We start from the raw sequence: 12,206 nt of genomic DNA, 5'->3' as shown, positions 1-12,206 counted from the left end.
CCCCCCCCAAGAGAAAGCAAACATACACCCTGCACCCCCGTCCCCCAGATGGGAAAATACACGCGGTTTAAATCGTAGAGCGGTTTTACACAGTTAGAGATTTAACACACATACAAGGTGACCGCGGTAAGCCTCTCTTATTAGGCCGCACCGCGGCGACGGGGCGGGGCTAAGACAAGGCGTCACCAAGGAAAGGGGGCGGGGCTAGTGTGGGCGCGGGAGGCTCTGCGACGTCAGTGCGAAGGGGCGCGGTCAGTGTGGGGGGCGTGGACTGCGTGGGCGGGGTCAGGATATGTCACGTGGTGTCTCCCGCGCGCCCCACCCCCACCCCACCGGGACCAATCAGAGAGAGCGCCGGGCCGGAACGGATCCGTTGATTGGGCTCCGCTCGTCCTTCTCCGCGTTTCGTTTTCCCTCTCAACCGTCGACGACGGCTATTATTTTTGACAGCCAGCCATTTTTTTAAAGAAAACCGCTCGATCCTATTCGATCGGTAACTATTTAACGCGGCAGCCTGAGCGCTTCCGACTACCTTTGTCTTGCGCGGAATCGACGAGCGTTGCGCGGGCGGCTTGGTCCGGCCGTGGGGTAGTGAGGTGCCTGACGGTAAATGTAGTTTGTCTGGGGTGGGGGGGGGAGGGGAGAAGGTGGTGGTAGCAGCCGGAGGTGACGCGCGGACCGTGTCAGGGCTACGGCGCGGTGCCTGACGGTAAATGTAGTTTATTGTGGGGGCAGGTGGAGGCAGCCGGAGGTGACGCGCGGACCGGGTTAGGGCTACGGCGCGCTGGCGCGGTGACTGACGGTAAATGTAGTCGCGGAGCAGCCGGAAGTGACGGGCTTCTTCCCCACCACCCCCCCCCCCTTCCGCCCCCATTCCAGGGAAGTCGGGCCACGTTTGATGGTGTCTCACCTCCCCTTCCTCCTCAGATCAACTAAAATACCGCACACGGCCTACAGACTTCCGAGCCAGAGGTTAGATACCACTGCCCTTATCGTCTGGTTTGTTTCAATGTGGTATTTTGTTGCTGTGAGCTTCTCTCTCTCTCTCTGGGGTAGGGGATAGGTATGGCTGGTTCTGCTGTTGCATATCAGAAGGAGGAGGATGATGAGAGATCCTCATCCCATGTTTTATGATGAGCATGCAATTTGGGGGGGGCGTTGGAGGGGTTTAGTTGGGAGGTAGTGGGGGAGGCAGACGGGAAACCAAAATAGAGCCACTGCCATGTTACTCTGCTGGGTTCTCTGAAGGCTTCAGTGAGCTGGTTCTCTCAGTTGCCAAAATGAAGATTAATGGTGGTGCAGTTTCGTGTGCAATTAGCTATTTGGCAAGACTTAGCTGGCTTGGTTTGTGTTTAATTGCTGTAAGCTGCCAGGGTTGTTTATCATTGTTACCTGTTTCTGTATCAGTTTGTGCTCCTCTAGTGTGGCTGTGCTTACTTAGATCTTAAACATAAATTGCTGGAAATGCTCAACAGGTCTTGCAGCATCTGTGGAGAGAAATCGGGGCTAACGTTTCAAATCGAGTGACCCTTCCTTAGAACTGATAGTCGCAAGGAATGGTCACTTGGCCTGACACGTTAACTCTGATTTCACTCCTCAAATGCTGCCAAACCTGTTGAGTATTTCCAGCAATTTGCTTGTTTCTGATTTACAGCATCTGCAGTTCTTTTGGTTTTTATTCATGTTTAGCTCTTGTTGTATTGTGTTATGTATATGTTATGTTGGAGGAGTCTCCAAAAGTAAAGTTTACCTGTTGGTAGTTGGGCTTTTCATAGATACCACTTTGTTTCAACATGTATGATGTGCTTTTGATGTCAAATGCTCTAAGTGTTCTAGTCTGTGCATAATTTACTGAAAGGTTTCTGGTGTTTGTATGGAAATATGACCAAAACAGTCATTTTCCTGAGATTAGGAGGTGAGAGATGCTAGTATCATTTGAGGTCGCTGCATCTTCAAGGTGGCAAACGGAGCAATGCAGATTTTGAAGTAAGTCAACCATCATTGTCAGAATTAGTAATGCAGTGTACAAACAAGGTAAGTTAGCCGAACATCAGGAACGCTTCAGGATTGATTATCCAGCTCAGTGCAATGAAAATGTGAACTTTTGTGCCTGAAAACAGAGGAGTATCACCCAGACAGGTAGAGCCGCAAGAATGTACCAGTCTATAGTGTCACTAAAGCGTTTGCTTCTACTTAGTTAAACTCAGCACTTGTCAGTTGTCAGGTAAACCTTGCTTTTTGAGTGATTTCTCAACTTGCTTTTGCAACTTTTAAATTTGACTTTAACAGCAAATTTCTTCATGGTAGCTTTTATAAGAGTGTAGCGTAAGAATTAGGAGCAGGGCTAGACCACTTGTCCCCTTGTGTCTGCTCTGCCATTGAATAGGATCATGGTTGATTTTGATTGTGGCCTTAACTCCACTCTCCTGTCTGACATCCCCAAAACCTTGATGTCCTTGTTTATCAAAAATCTCTCTAACCCCATCTTGAATATATTCATTGACCCTATTTCTGCCGTTATTGGGCCAGAGAATCCCTCAGACTGACGATCAGAAGAAATTCTTCATCATCTCCTCCTTAAAAGGGATATTCTTCACTTTAAAATTGTGCCCTCTTGTTCTAGATTTCCTTGAGAGGAAACATCCTTTCAGCACCCACTGTGTTGGCCCCCTCAGGATTTTTGTATGTTTAAGATCCCCTCGTTTATCTGATCTACACCTGAGTGTAGGCACTCGCTGCTCAACCTGTACATACAAGCTTCATGCCAGGAATCAGCTGAGTGAACCCTTCTCTAACTTGCTTCCAAGGCAAGTCTGTCCCTCCCTTGATTTTGTTCTTGTGGGACCAGTGTTTTGGCAGTGAGATCTGGGAAATTTCTCAACAAAGGACTTGCATTGCTATAGTGTCACGTCCTTAGACATCACGTAATTCTCTATTACCAACCAATTAGGAAGTGTAGGCACTATTATAGCAGAGCAAATGTGCAGCCAGTTTGCACATGGAAGTGCCTGCACCCAGCCTTGTGATAATGGTCAGATCATCATTTTTTTTTTTCCTTTCACAAGCAGCATCAGTTGAGGTTAGGATACCAGTGAGTATGTGGTGGCTTATGAAAGTAGTGCTTTGTGATCCTTTACTTGCATAATAAATGCAGGAAGGATGTTCCTGATGACTGGGGAGCCCAGAGCCACGTGAAATAGTCTCAGGGCATGGGGCAGGCCATGTCTAGCTGAGATGGGGAGAAATGTCTTCGCCCAGGGAGTGGGGAGCCTGTGGAAATCTCTATCACAGAAAGTGGTCAAGGCCAAAACATTGAACGTTTTCACAAACCAGTTAGATATGCTTCCTGGGCATAAAGGGATCGAAAGTGTGTGGAGACGAAGTGGGGTCAGGAGACTGAGTTGGACAATCAGCCATGATTGTATTCAATGGGTGAAGGTGCTCGAAGGGCTGAAAAGCCTACTCCTTTTTTGTGGTGTACGCTGTGTTTAACAAGCAATGGCTGACAGCCCTTCATGGATGGGTGCCTCATTTCCTCCACTGCGGTTTGACCAAACCACACCCCCACCCTTCCCGGCCCCCAACCTGGGGGCATATGAACTGGAGCTGAATTCGACAGTTTTTGGAGACCCCCAAAAACATTACAGAATCAGACTGAAATGACATCAACTCTTGCTCATTTTCATGAGCATTTCCAGTGTAATTAAAAAAAAAATGGTGAATCTGGACTGGCACCAATAGTACTGGACTGCTGCTGAGATGCTGGGCCAAGAAGATGGATGGGATCCAGCAGCAAAACAAACACTAGGAGGTTCTGCTAGTGGTCCTGGTCAAATTGTCCCCATTGCTAAACACCCAGAGCAGATCTGATCGTTCCCTTTGGAGCTGGAAGTAGAAGCTTGTAGTGTGTGAATCGGCTGCTGTGTCTCCCACATTATAACTCCTCACAAAATTACTCTGATGTCTGTCAACTCTGAGATTCAGTCATACGGCATAAAGAGAAGCCCTTCAGCCTGCTGTATCTATACTGGACAACACCAGGCTACACTCATCCCATTCACCTGCATTTGCCCTACACCGTACTGTGCCCTGCCATTTTTAAGTGTTTGTCCAGATGCTGCTTGCGTGTTGCGAGAGAGTGCCTGCCTCTTCCACCCTGTCAGGCAGCCCATTCCATATTCCCACCAGCCTCTGCGTGAAAGAATCTTTTCTCCGATCCCCTGTAAAACTTGCTCCCCTCCTCAAGCTTATGTGTCTGGTCTTCGACAAGCCCACCTTGGGGAAGAGATTCTCATGATCTACTCTCGTCCACACCTCTCCTGATTTTACAAACGTCAATCAGATTTTCCTACCCCAACCTATCCAGATTCTCCTTTATAGCTGAGAGATTCCGTCCCAGGCAACATCCTGGTGAATCTCCTTGGCACCCTCTCCAGTGCAATCGTTCCCTTCCTTGGAGCACGAGAATGATGGCACAGAACGCAGAATGGTTTGGAAGAACGTGCTGTGCCTTGGTGTCTCCGGTTCGAGCATGCTTTGTAGACAAACCCCATCTTTCGTTTGTAGGTGCTGCTGCTGAGTGTTTTATCACCATCTGAGTATGTCTGAAACTTGGCCACTTGTTGTGATATCCCTTGCTGCAGCTTTGGTCAGTCTCTGCTCTTGCCTTGCTCTAGTGCTGTTACAGTGGTGATCAGGCTCTCGGCTTTGGAAATTGAAACTAGCCTCATTTTGCCCTGAAATCACTGTGAACGTGCAGGTTTTTGGACTTGCTGGAGGCGTAGCAGGAGCTTACTTTCTTTACTCATTCACGGGAAATGGGTGCTGCTGGCTGGAGCCATTCTTAATTGCGCTGGAGAGAGTGGTGAGCTATCTTCTGATAATAGGAAAGGCAGATGGAACCCTGGCGTGTATTGCAAAAGGACTAGATTAAAAAGGAAACGAGTGTTACAATTATGGAAGGTGTTGGTGAGACCATACCTGGAGTATGGTGTCCAAATTTGAGGAAAGATTGGGTGGCACTGGATGCAGCTCAGGAGGTTCACCAGGTTGATTGCAGGGATGAAAGGGCTGTTGCACAAGGAGCAGTTGAATGGCTTGGGCTTGTACTCGCTGGAGAATGAGAGGGTGGGGGGAGCGGTTCTGACTGAAGTGCATAAAATGCTAAATGGGACTGATAAGGTAGACATTGAACAGATGTTTCCCCTTGTGGGACAGCCTCAAACAAGAGGTCATAGATACAAAGTGAGAGGAGGTTGGCTCAAAACTGAGATGAGGAGAAACTGCTTCTGAGGGCAGTTATTCTGTGGCAAAATCGATCATACAGATTCCAGAAAGAAATAAATATGTTTCTGATGAAAAATGGGACAAAGGGCTATGGGGAGCAGGCAGGAGAGTGGAATTGAGACCAGGATAGGATCAGCCATGATCATGTTAAATGGCTGGATTGGCTACTCCCACTTCGAATTCCGATGTTCCTGATGTAGGGACCCACAGCATGGCCAGGGAGAAAGTTCTAGAATTTTGACCCAGTGACACCGAAGGAATGGTGATATTTTTCCAAGTCAGGATGGTGAGGATTTTTGGAGGGGAGCTTGTACTGGGTGGTGTTCCCATGTATCTGCTGCCCCTTGTCCTTCTAGATGGAAGTGGTCGTGGGTTTGGAAGGTGCTGCCTGAGGATCTTTGGTAAATTTCTGCTGTGCATCTTGTAGATGGTACACACTGCTGCTACTGAGCGTCGGTGGTGGAGGGAGTGGGATGTTTGTGGATGTGGTGCCAATCAAGCGGGGGCTGCTTTATCCTGGATGATGTTGAGCTTCTTGTGTGTTGTTGGGGCTGTACCCCATCCAGGGGCAAGTGGGGGGGGTATTCCATCACACTCCTGACTTGTGCCTTGTTGATGGTGGGACAGGCTTTGGGGAGTCAGGAGGGGAGTTGCTGATTGTGGGATTCCTAGCCTCCGATCTGATGTTGAATACACTATTTGTACAGCTGGCCCAGTTGAGTTTCTGGTAACCCCAAGGGTGTTGATAATGGAGGATGATGTGATGAGGTCATGGTGCCCTGTGACCTCTGGCGGTTGGTGAGGTCACAGTGCCCTGTGACCTCACTGGGCAGTGTTGATGCCATTACCCAGCGTGCCCAGGACTTGTTAACTGTGTCCAAGAGATTGGCTCCCTTGCTCTTTGACCTTCACCTGACCATGCCCAGGCACAAGGCAGCAAGCAGCTCTTATCTAGAAGATGGAAGTTTTCAAAGCCCTGCTTCCAATGAGAAACCAAGTAGGTTCTTTAATGTGGCCTCACTGTTTTCACTGTGTGCAGCAGATTTATAACTGGCCCATCTGTGGAAACTCCAGGTGACATGCTTCAGGCCATTTCATGTCTTGGCTATTTTCTACTGCCTTTTACCAGTACCTCGCAGCTACTGAGCAGAGCAGGGACTGGGAACTAATTTAAAGAACAGGACTTTGCAGGATTTCTGAAGCTCTGGTTTATTCCCATGTGCAAACTGAAAGTGGCTAATCAGCTCATGGAGGTGAGCACATGGCTGAAGGAATAGCGTAGAAAGTGGTCGTCCCTTTTCATAGGACACCTGTGCTGAGACAGAAAGGGAACGTATAAAGGTTCACAGCACAGAAAAAGGCCCTTCAGCCCATCGAGTTCAGACCACTCAAAAACAACACCTAACTACACTAATCCCACTTTCCAGTACTGAGCCTGTATGGTGTAGCAAGTGCTCTTCTACATACTACTTCAGTGTTCTGAGTGTCTGTCCCTCTCCCACCCTTACAGGCAATGAGTTACAGATATACGTTTCTAGGTGGAGAAAAAAAATTTCCTCCCATTCCCTCTAAACGTCTTGCCCCTCACCTCCAATCTATGCCCCTGTCATCGATCCCTCCATCAAGGGGAAAAGGTTTCTCCCTGTCTGTGCGCCTCATCATTTTTCCTATCTCAATCACGTTTTCCCCTCCCTGCTGTAAGGACAATCCACCCCAGTCTGTCCATCACTGAAACACTGCCCCCCACCCCCCACAGGGCAACATCCTGGTAAATCTCCCTCTGCCCCCTCTCTCAGTGCTATCACATCCCTCCTATAATGTGGGTCCCAGAATTTGCTGTGTGGCCAAACCAACATTCTATACAGTTCCCAGCTCAACCTCCCTTTTTTTTAATGTTCCAATGGGCTCAGCTTGATGTGGACTTGGACACAAGGGTTGTGACAAAAGTGATACGTAGGGCATTGCAAGGAGTTTAAGCTGAAAGAATGGCCGAGGGAGTGTTTGGGGGAAAAGGAGAATGCGGACAATATGAGGTTAAACAGACACCTCTTGTTTCCTATTGGGTATTGTCACGTTACAGTAATTCCAAATGTTTACTTCGGAATGAGAAAACCCACAGACAAACAGCACCCTGTTTACACAGTCCATAGCCACTGAACGGAACCACTACCAAAAGCTGCCCGTCAAAAAGCAGCATACTGCCAAGGCGGGAAATGTAAGCATCTTGGCAAGTCAGGCAGTGTCCATGGGTATTGTACCAGGTCAGTAACCTTCCACTAGAACCAGGTGCAGGTGGAGCTGGAGGACAGGTGCCCGAGCGGGAGGAGGTGGAGCCGGGGGTGGGGGGGGTGCAGGTGCTGCCAGACCTGCTGGGCTTTTCCAATAACTTTGCTTTTCTTCCTGATTTACAGCATCCACAGTTCTTCCGGTTTTTTTGATATAAAAGGTTACTGTGCGCCTTGGAGAATGTTTGTTTGTTTTTAAACAGCCTCCTCGAAACTATATGAATGGTGATACCTGATGGTTTGGTTGTAGCTCCTGCTCAGTAGTGTTCGAACAGTAACTGGGTAGAGAGAGAGTGCTGAGTTCTGTGGTATAAGCTGTGGCTGGGGGTGGGGCGGTGGTGGTGGTGTGTGAGTGGGTGGGGGGTGGGGTGTGGGGAGAGATGGTAATGAAACTGGTGCGGGAGGGCTGCCACACTCCTGTTTCTGAAAGAGCCTTTCTGTGTACCTGGTTTGCTGTTTGGAAAGTGTGATTGGAGAAAGTTCCCTGAATTTCCTGAGCTAGCTGTGCCTGTAAGCTTACAAAGACACCTGTGGGTCTGTGCTAGAACATCAGAGCAACAGAATTTGGAGTATTCTACGCTTTGCCCTTTTTCTTTCTTCCTTCAAGAGTAACCCATTGGCCAAAGATGGTTTTTTTTGCCCCTGAAGGCCAATCTCTTCAGGAAAATGCATTTTTTTTTCTCCCTTTTACCTTACCATGTGTTTTAGGACTGTTTGGGGTGACATTTATACTTCTGTATTTGTCTGTTAACCAATCGTTTCACCATCATTGTATAAATTTTGTTTTGGTAATGCGCCAGTACTTGTGTTGACTAAGAAACCCGGTTGCTAGGTCTTGTGGTTTAAAACCTGACGTAGAGAAAGTATTTAATTGGTGATTGTGTGAACTGGGAAATGATATTGATCTGATGTTATGACCGGCTGGGCAGTGAGATGAGAACAACGGGGCCCTGTTCCTGCCCTCTGTAACACGAACACCAAGGGAGCAGCAATTGTGGCCTCACTGAGTTTGGGGATCTGTAAAGTGCCTGACTGAGCTTGAGGAATGTTAGCTCATTTTGTTTTTGGAACTTGTATGCAGCCCAGTGCCTTAAGAAGGAAGCCTCTCGGTTGTGGGTTCTAAAATTGTAATGATAGTTGCTGTCTTATTTCATTGTTTTAACTTCATCATGTGCCTACTGTAACCACCTCCAGTTCCGCAAGCCATTGGGATCTCTCTCTTCCTCCAGTGCTGTGTCCCTGTGTTTAATTCACTGGGATCTTGGATGCTGCTCCAATGCTGTGTTGCTGTGTTTAATCCACTGGGATCTCTGTGCTGCTGCAATCCCATGTCCCTATCTTTAATTGTTCCCCTTCTTTTTTTACAGACTGCTCACAGCTGCCTTGGCCTTAAATTGTCATTTGTTCCCAAGACTCCGTCTTTTCCTCTCCCATCTCTCCTCTTTTTTCCTAAGAATTTTGATCGGTTTCTCCCCCCTGGTGCTGTGGTACAGGAAATGTCGCTGAGGATTTGCTGTTGATGTTTCGGCCACGTTAAATGTCAGTGGAATTGCAGGGCACAGCAGGAAGCCATTTGCTCTATGATGTCCATGGCAACTCCCTGCACGAGATCTTCAACTCATCCTCCCTGTTAATCCTGTAATTCTGCTCTTCCCCTTTGGGTGCCTACTCTTTTCCATTTGAAAGTTTGTATTTGCTTCAATCAAACCTTTTGAGGAGTGCATTCCGTATCCTAACAGCTCGCTGCAGTTATAACCATAAAGATCTTCCCTGTGTTCTTTTCCAGCCGCCTAAGTTAGTGTTCTCCTACCCTTCAGACAATAGAAATGGTTTCCCCCTTTCTAAGAGGTCCCCAAACACTTGGACCTTTTCTCTTCAGGAAGAAAACTACAGTCTTTCCCACAATCCACGTGACTAAAGCTCCATATCTCTGCATGCAGCCTTTCTGCAGCCTTTACTTCAAAGCCATCCCGTCCTCCCCGCCCAGAACCTGACACATAGCCTCAGACAAGGCTAAGCCAATGCTTTTTGTAAAATTTCTTTATGACTTTCTCATGTACCCTATGCTGCTGTTTATAAAGCTCAGGGTACCTTTTATCACGTAACCAATTTCTCAATCTACCATGGTGCACATCAGAGGCTGGGAATCCTGCAGTGAGTGACTCCCCAAAGCCTGTCCTACTACAAGGTACAAAGTCAGGAATGTGATGGAATCAACTGTTTGTCCAGCAACAAGAAGCTCGATAGCCTCCAAAACAATCAATCCACTTTTCCAGCATCTTCAGCATCCACTCCCTCCCCCACCGGCGCTCAGTCGCAGCAGTGTGTACCATCTACAAGATGCACTGCAGATACTCACCAAAGATCCTCAAGCAGCACCTTCCAAACCCACGACCCACTTCCATCTAGAAGGACAGGGGGCAGCAGATACATGGAAACACCAGCCCCTGCTCCTAACCACTCACCACCCTGACTTGGAAATATATCGCCGTTCCTCCAGTGTCGCTGGGTCAAAATCCTGGAATTCCCTCCCTAAGGAACATTGTGGGTCAACCCACAGCACATGGACTGCAGTGGTTCAAGGAGGCAGCTCACCCCCACCTTCTCAAGGGGGGCAACTAGGGACGGGGCAATAAATGCTGGGCCCAGCCAGCGATGCCCTCATCCCAAGAGTGAATTAAATTAAAACTGCAGAATGTCCAAGTCTTTCTGTCCCTTGCCTGAGGCACTTGTAGATACCTACCAGCAGGGGTTTGGGTGGGAAACAGTAGCCTTGGTCATCATCTGCCCTCTATGTAAGTGAGCTGAGATCATCTCCATATCCACTGTCTTCATCTCTGAGAGCCATTAGCACACCATAGCCCAAAAGTCAGACTTGCTCCTGTAAATAGCTGGTGAGAGGCCCAGTAGTTTGGGATTTGATATTTTGTACAGCAGTCTACCCACATCACTCTCTCTGCCTTCGAGCAGATGACCTGTCAGTGTAGCTCTCTGCTTCTGAGGAGAGTCCAGCTACTCGGCAGTATGCCAGCTCCTGTTCACGAATACGTTTTCAAAAATCCACTGTCTTTTTCACATTGCACATTTCCAGGTCGTTGCAACTCAAACGATGGGAGAATTTTTAATTCCCTCCCTGGACTTTTTGGTTTATTAATTGCAAAGATGTGGCCTCTAGTGTCTGGTCGCTGAGTGGTTTTCTGCGGTTTGAGTTTTGCTGTTGCTTTTTGGTTTGGTTAAGGCATAAGGTGCTGTTGGTGTTTCTGTCCTGGGGACTATAAGTGGCACACGAAGGGTAGGGGGGGAGTTGGTTGTGTAGAGGGGGTGTTTCTGAGGCACAGAGCAAAAACTGACTTGTCCATCTTCCCTCCCCCTTCCACAGTAGGCAAAGTTGCTGTCAGCTGCTCAGAGGGATGTTGGTGACGACATTTGGGCAGTAATTTTGCGAGCGTTTTCCTTTTTGCTGAAAGAGGATGTGTGGTGGTGAGTTCAGTCACTGTGGTAAGGATGGAGTGACGGACGCATGGGAGCTATTGGGAGTCTTGAAATCATGCAGTTCCCTGCTTTTAATCGCACAGGTTTTCATGCAGTCTGATTCTGCAGCTGCTGCTTGGTGTGCTTCATGTATTCCTCAACACTGCCCCCCCCACCCCACCCCACAATCTGACTTCACATCTGGAAGAATTGAATAAGAAATGTCAGCAATAAATACTAATGATTTGAACCAGATCTCATTTAATTTCGCCTCAGTGAGGAGATCGCCTCCTTCGCGTAGTTCCTGGTATCGCCCAAGAGCACGCTCTCATCCGATCGCAATCTCATGAGATGTTGTGTTGTGATTTGACTGAAATTCCTGGTGAATCTGTGAAATAAAGAAACATTGGTGGTGGGTCTGAAATTTAAAAGAGGAGAACTTCAGGATTTCCCCAAAGTGCTTTGCAGCATGCTTGGTTTTAATTTGCTGCCAGGGTGGGCCCAGCATTCATTGCCCATCCCTGATCCCAAGGTGGTAAGCTGCTGTTCTCGGGGTGTAGGTACCCCCTCCCCCAGCCCCGCTGTCCCTCAGGTTACCGTTAGGGAGGGAATTCCAGGATTGTGACCCAGCGGCACTGAAGGAACGGCGATATATTCCCAAGTCAGGATGGTGAGTGGCTTGGAGGGGAACTTGCAGGGGGGTGGTGTTCCCATGTATCTATTGCCCCTGCCCTCTTACTTGGTGGTGGTTGACATTATGGAAGATGTTGTCTAAGGAGCCTTGGTGAATTTCTGCCATGTATACAGAAGGTGGTGGAGGGAGTGAGATGTTTGTGGATGTGGTGCCAATCAAGCGGGGGCTGCTTTGTCCTGGATGGTGTCGAGCTTCTTGAGTGTTGTTGGGGCTGCCCCCATCCAGGGGCAAGTGGGGGGCATTCCCTCACACTCCTGCCTTGTGCCTTGTAGATGGTGGGACAGGCTTTGGGGAGTCAGGAGTTACTCACCGCAGGATTCCCAGCCTCTGACCTGCTCTTGGAGCCGCTGTGTTTTGGCTCATTCAGTTTCTGGTCAATGATAACCCCAAGGATGTCGATAGTGGGACATTCAGTGATGGTAACACCATTGAATGTCAAAAGGGTGGTGGTTAGATTGTCTCTTGGAAAC

General features: G+C 48.4%; 1 protein-coding gene across 4 annotated transcripts in view; it reads left to right on the top strand.

The window, feature by feature from the left end:
- Positions 1–328: 328 nt before the first annotated feature.
- LOC109922052 (casein kinase 2, beta polypeptide) overlaps positions 329–12,206 on the top strand; it is a 43,814-nt gene continuing 31,936 nt past the window's right edge. Inside the window, exon 1 of one of the 4 annotated variants that reach the window (XM_048621221.1) lies at positions 329–493. The gene's annotated coding sequence lies outside the window, so the exon portion shown is untranslated. Of the gene's footprint in view, positions 494–554; positions 607–727; positions 973–12,206 lie in introns of those variants that run through there. The other 3 variants (XM_048621223.1, XM_048621222.1, XM_048621225.1) reach the window with 3 other exon arrangements.

Source organism: Rhincodon typus, unplaced genomic scaffold (assembly GCF_021869965.1).
Source record: "Rhincodon typus isolate 14 unplaced genomic scaffold, sRhiTyp1.1 hic_rhity00000136, whole genome shotgun sequence".
NCBI classification, from domain to species: Eukaryota; Metazoa; Chordata; class Chondrichthyes; order Orectolobiformes; family Rhincodontidae; genus Rhincodon; species Rhincodon typus.
This window is presented reverse-complemented; position numbering and strand designations above follow the sequence as displayed.